Source organism: Mandrillus leucophaeus, unplaced genomic scaffold (genome assembly GCF_000951045.1).
Source record: "Mandrillus leucophaeus isolate KB7577 unplaced genomic scaffold, Mleu.le_1.0 Scaffold475, whole genome shotgun sequence".
Taxonomy (NCBI): domain Eukaryota; kingdom Metazoa; phylum Chordata; class Mammalia; order Primates; family Cercopithecidae; genus Mandrillus; species Mandrillus leucophaeus.
The window spans coordinates 617,149-630,006 of NW_012105087.1; the positions used below are offsets into that span (position 1 = coordinate 617,149).

Consider the following 12,858-nt stretch of genomic DNA (forward strand, 5'->3'; position numbering starts at 1 on the left):
TTTTTTTTTTTTTTTTTTGAGACGGAGTCTTGCTCTGTTGCCCAGGCTGGAGTGCAGTGGTGCGATCTCGGCTCACTGCAAGCTCCGCCTCCTGGGTTCACGCCATTCTCCTGCCACAGCCTCCCGAGTAGCTGGGACTACAGGCGCCCGCCACCACGCCCAGCTAATTTTTTGTATTTTTAATAGAGACAGGGTTTCACAGTGTTCGCCAGGATGGTCTCTATCTCCTGACCTCGTGATCCTCCCGCCTCCACCTCCCAAAGTGCTGGGATTACAGGCATAAGCCACCGCGCCCGGTCTCTTGTCTTAAAGTTACAGATTTTTAAAACAAGGTGGTGGCTCATACTGTAATCCCAGCACTTTGGGAGGCCGAGGTGGGTGGATCGCCTGAGCTCCGGAGTTCAAGACCAGCCTGGGCAACATGGTGAAATCTTGTCTCTACCAAAAATACAAAAAAAATTAGCTGGGTGTGATGGCATGCGCCTGTGGTCCCAGCTACTCTGGAGACTGAGCGGGGAGGATTGCTTGAGCCTGGGCAGTAGAGACTGTGGTGAGCTGAGATCTCGCCACTGCACTCCACCTGGGTGACAGAGTGAAACCTCATCTCAAAAGAAATAATAATGATAATAATAATAATCTTGTCTGTATCTGTAGGAAATCCTGCTAGGATTTTCCCTTCTTTTTTGTTTTGTTTTGTTTTGTTTTGTTTAGACAGAGTTTAACTCACTCAGTGTTACCCAGGCTAGAGTGCAGTAGCATGATCTCAGCTCACTGCAACCTCCACCTCCCAGCCGCCCGCCTCGGCCTCCCAAAGTGCTAGGATTACAGATATGAGCCACCGCACCTGGCCCCCTTCATTATTTTTTTATTGTGGTAAAATACAACATAAAGTTCACAATTTTAAGTATTTTAATGTGTACAATTCAGTGGCGCTTAGTACATTGAAAATTTTGTCTGCTGGGCGCGGTGGCTCATGTCTGTAATCCCAGACGTTGGGAGGCTGAGGCAGGCGGATCCCCTGAGATCAGGAGTTCAAGACCAGCCTGGCCAACATAGCAAAACCTCATCTCTACTAAGAATATGAAAAATTAGCCGGGTGTGGTGGCGTGTGCCTGTAATTCCAGCTATTCGGAAGGCTGAGGCAGGAGAATCACTTGAACCCAGGAGGCGGAGGTTGCAGGAGGCAGAGTTTGCAGTGAGCTGAGATCGTGCCACTGCACTCCAGGCTGGGTGACAAGAGCGAGACTCTGTCTCAAAAAAAAAAGAAAAAGAAAAAAAAAGACAGAAAGAAAAGAAAATGTTGTGCAACCATCAAACCATCACCTCTCTCTAGTTCCATAACATTTTCATCACCCCGAAAGGAAATCCTGTACCCATTAGCCAGTCAGTCCTCAGCCTCTGGCCATCACCAGTCTGCTTTCTGTCTCTCTAGATTTATTAATACCTGTTCTGGACCTTCATGTAAATGGAATTATACACTATATATTTTGTGTATAACTTTGACCTTTTGTGTCTGGCTTTTTTTTTTTTTTTTTTTGAGACGGAGTCTTGCTCTGTGGCCAGGTTGGAATGCAGTGGCACAATCTCGGCTTACTGCAACCTCTGCTTCCCGGGTTCAAGTGATTCTCCTGCCTCAGCCTCTAGAGTAGCTGGGACTGCAGGCACGCGCCAGCACGCCCAGCTATTTTTTTTTTTTTTCATATTTTTAGTAGAGATGGGGTTTCACCATGTTGGCCAGGGTGGGCTTGATCTCCTGACCTCGTGATCCACCTGTTTCAGCCTCCCAAAGAGCTGGCTTTACAGGTGTGAGCCACCATGCCCGGCGTGTCTGCCTTCTTGAGCATAATGTTTTGAGGCTTATACAAGTTGTAGTATGTATCAATCCTTCCTTCCTTCCTTCTTATGTCTGAATAATATGCCATTGTATTTATATACCACAGTTTATTTAGCCATTCATCTATTAATGAAATTTGGATTGTTTCCACTTTTTGACTGTTATAAATAGTGCTGCTATCAACGTGCATGTACAAGTTTTTTTTAAGTGCTTGTTTTCAGTTCTTTGGGGTATATACCTAAGTGAAATTACTGAGTCATATTCTATATTTAGTTCTATATTCTATATTTAGTTCTATGTTTAGCTTATTGAGGAACAGCCAAACTGTTTTTCACAGCAGGTGTGCCATTTTACATTCCCACCAGCAATACAAGAGGATTTGAATGTCTCCTTATCCTAACACTTGTTATTTTCCATTTTAAAAAATTATAGCCATCCTGGTGGTGAAGCGGTATCTTATTGTGATTTTATTTGCATTTCTCTAATGACTCTTTTTTTTTTCTTTTTTTTTTTTGAGGCTGAGTCTTACTCTGTCCCCCAAGCTAGAGTGCAGTGGCACAATTTCGGCTCATTGCAACTTCCGCCTCCCGCGTTCAAGCAATTATCCTGCCTCAGCGTCCTGAGTAACTGGGACTACAGGTGTGTGCCACTACACCAGCTAATTTCTGTATTTTTATTATAGTTTCACCATGTTGGCCAGGCTGGTCTTGAACTCCTGACCTCATGTGATCTGCCCATCTTGGCCTCCCAAAGTGCTGGGATTACAGGCGTGAGCCACTGCACCCAGCTGACATTGAGCATTTTTTCACATATTTATTTTTTCATTGGGTTATTTGTCTTTTTTTTGTTGAATCATACCCCCTTCATTTTTAAAGGATGTTTTCACTGGATATAGCAATCTGAATTGACAGTCTTTTCCCACAGCACTTGAACAATTTTGTGCCACTTCCCTCTGGCCTCCATGACTTCTGATGAGAAATTGGCTTTCTAACTTGGTTGAACATGGGAGAAAACCCAACAAAACAACAAAATTAAAAAGAAAAAGAAAGAAATCTGCTTTTATTCAAATTGCTTTCCCCTCACTAAATTCAATATTTTTTCTTTGTCTTTAGCTTTCAGCAGTTTGACTATGATGTGTGTCTTAGTTCATTTAGTGTTACTATAAAGGAATACCTGAGGCTGGGTAATTTATAAAGAAAAATGGTTTATTTGGGTCATGATTCTGATGGCTGGAAAGTTCAAGATTGGGCATCTATATTTGGTAAGGGCCTCAGATTGCTCCCAACCGTAGTGGAAGGTGAAGAGAAGCTGGTTTGGGCAGAGATCAATGGCAAGAGAAGAGGAAAGAGAAGAGGTAGATGACATGCTCTTTTTAACAACCAGTCCTTGCAGGAACTAAAAGTGAGAACTCATTTGTCCGTGAGGGAGGGCATTAATCTATTCATGAGGGATCCACCCTGATGACCCAAATACCTCCCATTTGGCCCCACCTCCAATATTGGGGATCAAATATCAACATCAGTTTTGGAGGGGACAAACATCCAAACTATTACAATGTGCCTTGGCCTGAAGTAGTTTGGATTTATCCTGTTAGGAGTTCATTCAGCTTCTTGAATTTGTAGGTTTATCCCTGTACCAAATCCTTTGGTACTTTTTTTGTCATGTTCTCTTCCTCTTCTCCTTCCAGGAATTTGCTGATGCAAATGTTAAATCTTTTTTTTTTTCTTTTGAGACTGAGTCTCGCTCTTTCACCAGGCTGGAGTGCAGTGGTGCGATCTTGGCTCACTGCAACATCCGCCTCCCAGGTTCAAGTGATTCTCCTGCCTCAGCCTCCCCAGAAGCTGGAACTACAGGCACGCATCACCACGCCCAGCTATTTTTTGTATTTTTAGTAGAGATGGGGTTTCACCATGTTGGCCAGGATTGTCTTGATCTCTTGACTTCGTGATCCCCCCACCTTGGCCTCCCAAAGTGCTAGGATTACAGGCATGAGCTACTGTGCCCAGCCTAAATCTTTTGTTATAATCTCACAGGTCCCTGAGGCTCTCGGCTCATTTTTTCCCCCAGTCTATTTTGTTTGTTTTTCAGATTGAGTTTTGTTTTGTTTTGTTTTTGAAACAGGGTCTTACTGTATTGCCCAGGCTGGGGTGCACTGGCACGATCTTTGCTCACTACAACCTCTGCCTCCCAGGTTCAAGCCTCAGCCTCCCAAGTAGCTGGGATTATATGTGTGTGCCACCATGCCCGGCTAATTTTTCTTGGATTTTTAGTAGAGATGGGGTTTCGCCATGTTGGCTAGCCTGGTCTTGAACTCCTGGCCTCAAGTGATGTGCCTGCTTCAGTGTCCCAAAGTGGTGGGATTACAGGCATGAGCCATTGTGCCTGGTCCAGATTGAGTAATTTCTACTGTTCTTTCAGCTCACTTATTCTTTCCTTAGGGGGTAGCCTCATTACCACTCGCTCAGTTTGGGTGAAAATCCTGACTCTCTATTAAGTTTCTTCTGCTACCACCCCAACAGGAAAGGGAAGGGATGACTCCTAATATACTTGCTGGTGGTAGAAGTCTAGGCAGCCCATTCAGTCTTTGCTGGAATAGGAGAGGACAAGCCACAGTTTGTTTCTGCATTTGGCTGGAATAGAGCAATTATTGTCTAAAAGTTTTCTGTTTTGCTAGACTGCCTCATTCCTAATCCTTTGGCTAGCGATAACAGACTTTTGTTAGGGATTTTTTAGGCTGCTCCTATTGAGATTTCCAGGTTGCTGATTCCTTCAGCTCCAAATATGGGGTATATGAGGCAAAAAAAAAGTCCACAGAAATCAGCATTGTGTCCTGCCTTTGTTTCTGGGGCTCCTAACTGGTCTACCTCCTTCTCTCCACATTTCAGTCTTCTTAGGGTTGTTTTATATATAATGTCCAGGGAGGAGGACTAGGGAAGATCATATCTACTCAATCCTCCCTGATCCATTCTCTTTTATTCACTTGTTCATATGCCCATCACCACGCCCAGCCTAGGTGTATTTTTATATTTTCAATACCTAGTCTGGCACATGATCTGTAAATGTTTTTAAAAAGGAAAACAGGCCAGGGGCAGTGGCTCATGCCTGTAATCCCAGCACTTTGGGAGGCTGAGGCTGGCAGATCACCTGAGGTCAGGAGTTTGAGACCAGCCTGGCCAATATGGTGGAACCCCGTCTCTACTAAAAATACAAAAATTAGCTGGGCGTGGTGATGGGCATCTGTAGTCCCAGCTACTTGGGAGGCTGAGGCAGGAGAATCGCTTTAACCCAGGGGTGGAGGTTGCAGTGAGCTGAGATCACACCACTGCACTTCAGCCTGGGTGACAGAGCAAGACTCTGTCTAAAAAAAAAAAAAGGAAAATAGAACTCAGAGTGAAGTAAATCAATCACACTCCTTCCTCATCCACCATTATTGCTGGCAAGAGGAGGAGGCTTAATCCTGTCTTGGTGCTTTGACGAGATTCTTTCTGGTGCTTTCATGTTGAGACAAGTGGCTAGCTCCCATAGCTCATAGTTTTCTTCCTCCCTCCTTTCTTAACAAAAAATTACCAGCAGGTGGCAGAATAATTGATGAAAAAGTACTGTTGACCAAAACAGGAGGCTGATTTCCTCTGCAACATAGAAAAATAAATTCTGCTACCTTGTCCCCACCCTGGGTGAGATCCCAAGATGTTGTTTTGAAGGTTAGATGCTTTTTGCTTTTCAGCCTTTGTCCAATGAGAACAGCTAGGGTAAAAGGAAGTGGGCTCTGTTAGGCTCCTTGGTGACATGACAACAGTATTCTTGTTGTCTTTGTGAAAATAAATGTCTAGCATTTAGTTACTTGTCTTCCTAATTTATGGCATTTAAACCTATAGAAAGGTGGAGACTGGATGAGTGGAAGATTTAAACAGTGTTTCTTATGGAGACTGGATGAGTGGAAGATTTAAACAATGTTTCTTAACGTTTTAACATTGATATTTCAAAAGCAAAACAAGACCAGGCTTGGTGGTTTATGCCTGTAATCCCAGCACTTTGGGAGGCCGAGGTGGGAGGATCGCGTAAGCCCAGGAGTTTGAGACCAGCCTGGGCAATATGAGGCCTAGTATCTCTGCTACCACACACACAAAATTAGCGGGGTGTGGTGACTGGAACCTGTAGTCCCAGCTACTCAGGAGGCTGAGGTAGGAGCTCACCACTGCACTACAGTCTGGGCAACAAAGTGGGACCATGTCTCAAAACAACAACTACCAGAATCCCCCCAAACTCCGTATCTCACCATCCATTTTTTTTTTCTGTCAGGCCCTGCTGATATACACACGTCAGTGATGATTCAATCTTTCAATTTTTAAATTCATTATCAAAAGTATTTTCTGATGTAAGAGTGTGTTTGAGGAGTGGGGTTGCTTTTAAAAATTTCTGCTTGAACTCATGGGCACAGAATTCATCACTTGGGGTCATCTGACCAAAAAAGACCTGAAGGGGAGGCTTTTAATGGTTTCATTTTTTCCTCAACCTTTTATTTTTTTAAAACTTCAAGCTTACAGAAAAACTGAAAGTACAATATAGTGAACACAATTCACTAAGATTTTTTTCTTTCTTTCTTTATTATTATTGTTGTTGTTGTTGTTGTTGTTGTTGTATTTTTGGTACAGACAGGATTTCACCCTGTTTCCCAGACTGATTTCAAACTCCTGAGCTCAAAGCAATCCACCCGCCTCAGCCTCCCAAAGTGCTGGGATTACAAGCTTGAGCCACCGTATCCAGCCCGCATTTGCTTTCTTTTCTCGCTCATGAAGTTAATTTGCAACACATTAATGCATGCACCCCAGTTTTCTTTCTCTTCACTCCCTCTTTTCCTTCCTCGCAATTTTTATTTTGTGTTGCTCTTGTCGCCCAGGCTGCGTGCAATGGCGCCATCTCAGCTCACTGCAACCTCTGCCTCCTGGGTTAAAGCGATGCTCCTGCCTTAGCCTCCGGAGTAGCTGGGATTACAGGCGGGCGACACCATGCCTGGCTAATTTTGTATTTTTAGTGAAGACAGGATTTCACCTTGTTGGCCAGGTTGGTCTCGAACTTCTGACCTCAGGTGATCCGCCTGCCTCAGCCTCCCAAAGTTCTGGGATTACAGGTGTCTGAGCCACCGCACCCGGCTTCCTCATGGTTTTGTTTGTTTGTTTGTTTGTTTGTTTGAGACGAAGTTTCACTCTTGTTGCCCAGGCTGGAGTGCAATGGCGCAATCTCTGCTCACTGCAACCTCTGCCTCCCGGGTTCAAGTGATTCTCCTGCCTCAGCCTCCTGAGTAGCTGGGACTACAGGCACTCGCCACCACGCCTGGCTACTTTTTGTATTTTTAGTAGAGACGGGGTTTCACCATGTTGGCCAGAATGATCTCGATCTCTTGACCTGGTGATCTGCTCGCCTCGGCCTCCCAAAGTGCTGGGATTACAGGAGTGAGCCACCGTGCCTGTGACCTCGTGAGTTTTAAAGGTTCAAGACCCTGAGCTTCTCTTAGTCTCCCAGTAGTGAGTTGAGCTCAGATCCTGCTGAGCACCAAGTACCTGTTGGCCGAGTGATTTTCACTTGTCAGTAGTATTTGTTTTAACAGTTTGGCCTACAATTCACACGACATGAAAAAAAGGTACAGTGGGCTCAGGATGTCCTAGTGTTACTCTCATGACGTGCTTTATATTCCTTAAGTAAAAGTTCCTGGTTGTTTTTGGCAAAGACGTAGCTGGGTCTCTACTTTTCTAATGGTCACAATTCAGGAAATCACTGCAACTACAAGGAGGTGAGCTTCCTCTCTGTCTCACCCTCTTCTCTCCGGACGTTCATCTCTGGTCTTGGAGACTGTAATCACGTGTACGCGATGCTCCCTAGGCTCTGAGAGCCAGGCTGGAGAATTCTTTCACAGTGTTTTCTACTCCAGGAAAGAAGTACCGGGAAGAAGCCCCAACATAGGAAAGGCCCAGTATGGAAGTATCTCAGAATCTAGGCAGTGAAAAATAATATGTAAAAGAATAAGTGGAAATAAACGTTTAGTTAGAATCATATAATTATTTTTTTTAAGGAAGGATCTAGCCCTGTCATCAAGCTGCAGTGCAGTGGCGCGATCACGGCTCACTGCAACCTCTGCCTACCGGGCTAGAGCGATCGGGCCTCCCGCGTGGATGGGACTACAGGCAAGCGCCACTAACCCCGGCTACTTTTTTTGTGCTTTCGATGCGATGGAGCCCGGGTTTGCCACTTTGCCCAGGCTGGTCTCGAACTCGTGAACTGAAGCAATCTGGCCACTTTGACCAGGAGTTACAGGCATGAACCACAGCACTTAGTAGAATCATATATTTGTAAGAGGAAAGTTTTAACAGCTTCCCTGGTGGTCTAGTGGTTAGGATTCGGCGCTCTCACCGCCGCGGCCCGGGTTCGATTCCCGGTCAGGGAAGGAGAAACTTACTTTTTTTTCTGCTTTTCCCTCAGGATCTTTTAAATAAACGTTATCTGCTAGTCAATCTCCCCCATCCCACCAAAATCTGAAATACAGAAAATGTAAAAAAATACAAATAAATCGCTCACAATTCTATCACCCAAAGACCACTCTTAATATCTAGATTTTGAAACAACGTGGATGTATGCTATACGTACTATTTTATCTCCAGCTGTTTTTGTTGTTGAGACGGAGTTTCGCTGTCTTTGTCCCAGGCTAGAGTGCAGTGGCGCGATCTCGGCTCACTGCAAGCTCCGCCTCCCGGATTCAAGCGATTCTCCAGCCTTAGCCTCCCAAGTAGGTGGGATTACAGGCCTGCGCTACCACGCCCGGCTAATTTTGTATTTGTAGTAGAGACGGGGTTCACCATATTGGTCAGGCCGGTCTCGAACTCCTGACCTCAGGTGATCCACCCTCTTCTGCCTTCCAAAGTGACGGGATTATAGGCATGAGCTACCATACTCGGCCAACACCAGCTATTTTTAAGTTTCACAATATATTTTTAACACTTTGCGGTGGAAATAAATATCCTTCAGTAACGTATTTTCTTTCAATTTAATTACTGGATTTTCGAAAAGGTCATACATTTACATGGTTTAGGATTCAAATATGCAAAAGGACAGAACTGATAAACCTGACTTTAACCTCTACCATTTATTTTCTCTCTAATGATGTAACCGCTGTTAAGTTTCTTAATTATAATGTTAGAGATGTTTTATGCAAATGCAAGTACATGCATATATACATACGTATATATATTTAAACATTCTCTCCCCCTTGTACAAATGGAAGTAATCGATACATACTTTCTGCACTTTGCCTTTTCCATTTAACAGTGTATTTTAGAAGTACTTACAGATTAGACATGAAGAACTTCCTCATTCTTTCTTCTGGCATATAGCATTCCGTTGTATGGATTTTCCGTAATTAGTTTAGCCAGCTTCCTACTATAGACACTTAGGTTATTTCTAGCTCTTTGCTATTTGGGAAAAAAAAAAAAATGTTGTCGTATATGGTCTTGTACATATGTAATTTTGCCCATGTGTGGAATAAATGCCCAGGAAACTAGAATTGACTTTTCTTAAAGCTGTGAAACAAGATACTACCACAGAATTTTCAATGGGAGAAATTCTAAAGAGCTTCCTTTTAATTCTCCTCTTGTAGGTTTTTCCTGCAGTCTAAATTTCTTAGTCTAGAAATGAACAGGAAACCCAAACCTGGTTATTTAGTTCTCATAAATAAAGGAAAGAGTTTCGCTTCAGATGCGTTGGTGGTATAGTGGTGAGCATAGCTGCCTTCCAAGCAGTTGACCCGGGTTCGATTCCCGGCCAACGCAGGTTAGGTTTTTTTTCCTCTCAGCTTTTTAGACTGAGTAGGCCTGGAAACCGAGCAAAGCAGGGAACAGAGGAAAACAGCTTTTGACAACTTTTGTGTCCTGCGTCTGCACCAGTATGGTCTGTCCCTCCCACAGCAAACATCTGTATTTTGGTAACCGCACGTGCGAGCCAAGCCCATCTGATGGGTTCGGCCGCCAGCGTCGCCTGAGTTAACAATAACTCTCCTTCTAGGGGTCTAGGGAAGTGTCTGAAATAGAGGCTGGTTGGGTTTGTTTTTCTGAATCTGCAGAGGTGGCTCTGATATACTGATGAGTGAAGATGAGGAAGTCAGCACAAGCTCCCACAATGCCAGCGAGAGAGTACGCAGCGCTTCTTGTGCCTGTGATGGAAGCAAGAAATAATTAAGACGGGGCTCTCATCCCCTCCCCAGCTCACTTAGCTCCGTTTTTCTTCCCCTTCCACCATTCTGGGAAGAGAAACCTCAATTCCATGGTACAGGCTGCAGATGTAATTTGTAAAATCCTTCGAGGCTGCCCCTCGCATCCCTGGGCTTGATTGATTCTTTGGAGGGGGAAGAGGGGGATGGAGGCGGAGAGGCGAGAGGCGACGTGGTCCCGGGTTGCAGCTGACGCTTTCTGCCTTCTAGTCAGGACCTGGGCCCGCCGCCGCCCGGCGGAGCGGGTGGTGCTACAGCTATCATCAAGGGATTTAGCGTCTAAGAACTGATTCGGGTGTTGGAGCTTCAAGGTTGCAGAATGGAAAAGTTTGGAATTAATTGATGTGGACCTCACGCACCTGCCAAATAGTAGCACGAAACAACCATTGCTCTTTCAAGAGGCATTAAATGCACCTCCAGAGCGCCGCTTTGCTGGTGGCTCGCCGTGATCGTATAGTGGTTAGTACTCTGCGTTGTGGCCGCAGCAACCTCGGTTCGAATCCGAGTCACGGCATGTTACTCCTACCTTGCTTTGGTGGCCTTTCTTTTTCTTTTTTTTTTTTAAATCAGCACTTTTAAAAGAGTTACATGCTTGTAATTCTGCCTTTGCTTAAGGCATCCCCGCGGAAGTGCAGTCCACAAATTCGGTGAATAACAATAGCTCCAGGCCGACGTGGTGGCTCCCGCCATTACGTAATCCCAGCAGCTTTGTGAAGTCTCGGAGGCGGGAGAATACCTGGAACCCAGAAGTTCGCGACCAGCTTGAGACGCCTCCACACACGCTTAGAAAAAAAATTTTTTAAGATGGTGGCGAGCGCTTTTGGTCCCAGCTACTTAGGGAGGGTGAGGTGGGAGCATCGCTTGAGCCCGGGAAGTAGAGGCTGCAATGAACTATGATCTCGCCACTGCACTCCAGCCTGGGTAACAGAGCGGGACTCTGTCTCAAACAACAATAGTTCCAGTTGGCTCACACTGCGGCTCGCCCACCAAGGCGCTAGGCAGCCCAGGCGGGAAGCTTTAGAGCAGTATGGAGGCCCACGGAGCTGGGACCACGGCTGTTCTTTCGGCCTTCACTTGAGCAGAGGAGAGAACCCTTCCCTGGTGACTCTGGAACTCAGTGCCACTTCCAGGATGGAGAACTAAAATGCTCTGGAGAGAGGTCTTTGCACCTCTCATCTGAGTTTCCTCGGGCTCTTTCGCACCCTCCTCTGAAGTCGGTGAGGAGGTTCCCTTAGTGAAAGGAATCTGCGGAAACACTAAGGTTTCAGACAGGACTCGTGATTCCCGAGTCTTCCGCGAGCCTTCCTGGCTGTCTGCAGCCCCCATCGCTCTCTAAACCTCGGATTCCTCCGTGGCAAAAAGCTATTATGAAAAGGCTATTGCCGTGTCCACCAGTCCTAGGTCCTGAAACTTCTTTCACAGGAAATAATATACAATTAGATCATACAACCTCTACATCAGTGGAAAATGATTTCATATAGGAAGCAGGCGCTAACGGTTGCCCGGCTAGCTCAGTCGGTAGAGCATGAGACTCTTAATCTCAGGGTCGTGGGTTCGAGCCCCACGTTGGGCGCTGTGATTTTATTTAACCCTCTCGGTTTGCTACCATAGAAACATGAAGTTCTAAATCGCCACAGCGGCTACTGCCCTTATATGGTAACTGACTCCAGAAATCGTCTCCATTCACCCCAAATTCATCAAGAAAACAGGAATCTGGGCCAGGCGCGGTGACTCACGCCTGTAATCCCAGTACTTTGGGAAGCCAAGGCGGGCGGATCACCTGAGGTCAGGAGTTCGAGACCAGCCTCAACATGGAGAAACCCCGTCTCTACTAAAAATACAGAATTAGCCGGGCATGGTGGTGCATGCCTGTCATCCTAGCTACTCGGGAGGCAGAGGCAGGAGAATTGCTTGAACCTGGGAGGCGGAGGCCATTGCACTCTGTCTCAAAAAAAAAAAAAAAAGAAAAGAGGAATCTGGGGATTCTAGTGTCAGTAGTGACCACGTACTTCTAATCCACGATGGGTTTCTCAACTGGATAAAGGTAGACAAGCTGAGCAGCTCTGAGGAGAGTCCTAAACCACTCCGACAGTGCTCCATGGAGAACAGCCTTAGGACCGCTCCAGAGGGAAATACTGGTTCTCTTTTTGTTGGTGAGAAATTTTGAATGGGGTTTTGAAAGGCCTTTGTAGTGAGTTAAAATATTCTCAGCTAGGTGTTAGGGAGCATCTGTTTGCTTTTTAGGTTTTGAAGCCTTCATCAGCCACAAAGGGCTGTAAAATACAACCAGTTTAGGAAGGTCAGGAAAGAGAGGAGAGGGTTCTAGAAAAGAAGTTGAGGAGGCGGAGGAGAGAAGCAGAAGAGCAAAGAAAAGGAGGAGCAAAGACAAACGGGTAGGGCAGCGAGTAGGGAGTTTACAGTTGCAGTCTTATTTGATGAGTATAGGCTGCCACTCCAGAGTGCTGGGCCCACTACTTTGAATTAGTTATTGATCCACTGGAGAACTTTTTTCTATTCCCGAAAGCCTGGAGTTGTTTGCTTTGGAGTTGTTTGCGTTACATTTGTTCCTGCTAAATTATCTTTAACTGTTGCTTTGGCTGGAGTAGGTTAAGTTGGTTTGCCAGGTGGGTGGAAGCCAAGATTGGCACCATTCAATTCAAGAGACACTCCAATTTTTTTTTTTTTTTTTTTTTTTTGGGACAAAGTCTCCCTCTGTCGCCCAGGCTGGAGTGCAGTGGCCGGATTTCAGCTCACTGCAACCTCCGCCTCC

At 45.4% G+C, this 12,858-nt stretch overlaps 4 non-coding genes and 1 pseudogene across 5 annotated transcripts in view; 4 read left to right on the forward strand and 1 right to left on the reverse strand.

The window, feature by feature from the left end:
* Nucleotides 1-12,858, reverse strand: part of LOC105550294 — a 931,651-nt pseudogene that overhangs the window by 615,364 nt on the left and 303,429 nt on the right. The window lies entirely within an intron of this gene.
* TRNAE-CUC lies at nt 8,202-8,273 on the forward strand. Its single transcript has one exon. It is a non-coding gene; the product is annotated as a tRNA-Glu (tRNA).
* TRNAG-UCC lies at nt 9,580-9,651 on the forward strand. Its single transcript has one exon. It is a non-coding gene; the product is annotated as a tRNA-Gly (tRNA).
* Nucleotides 10,531-10,602, forward strand: TRNAH-GUG. Its single transcript has one exon. It is a non-coding gene; the product is annotated as a tRNA-His (tRNA).
* On the forward strand, nt 11,589-11,661 carry TRNAK-CUU. The gene has a single exon. It is a non-coding gene; the product is annotated as a tRNA-Lys (tRNA).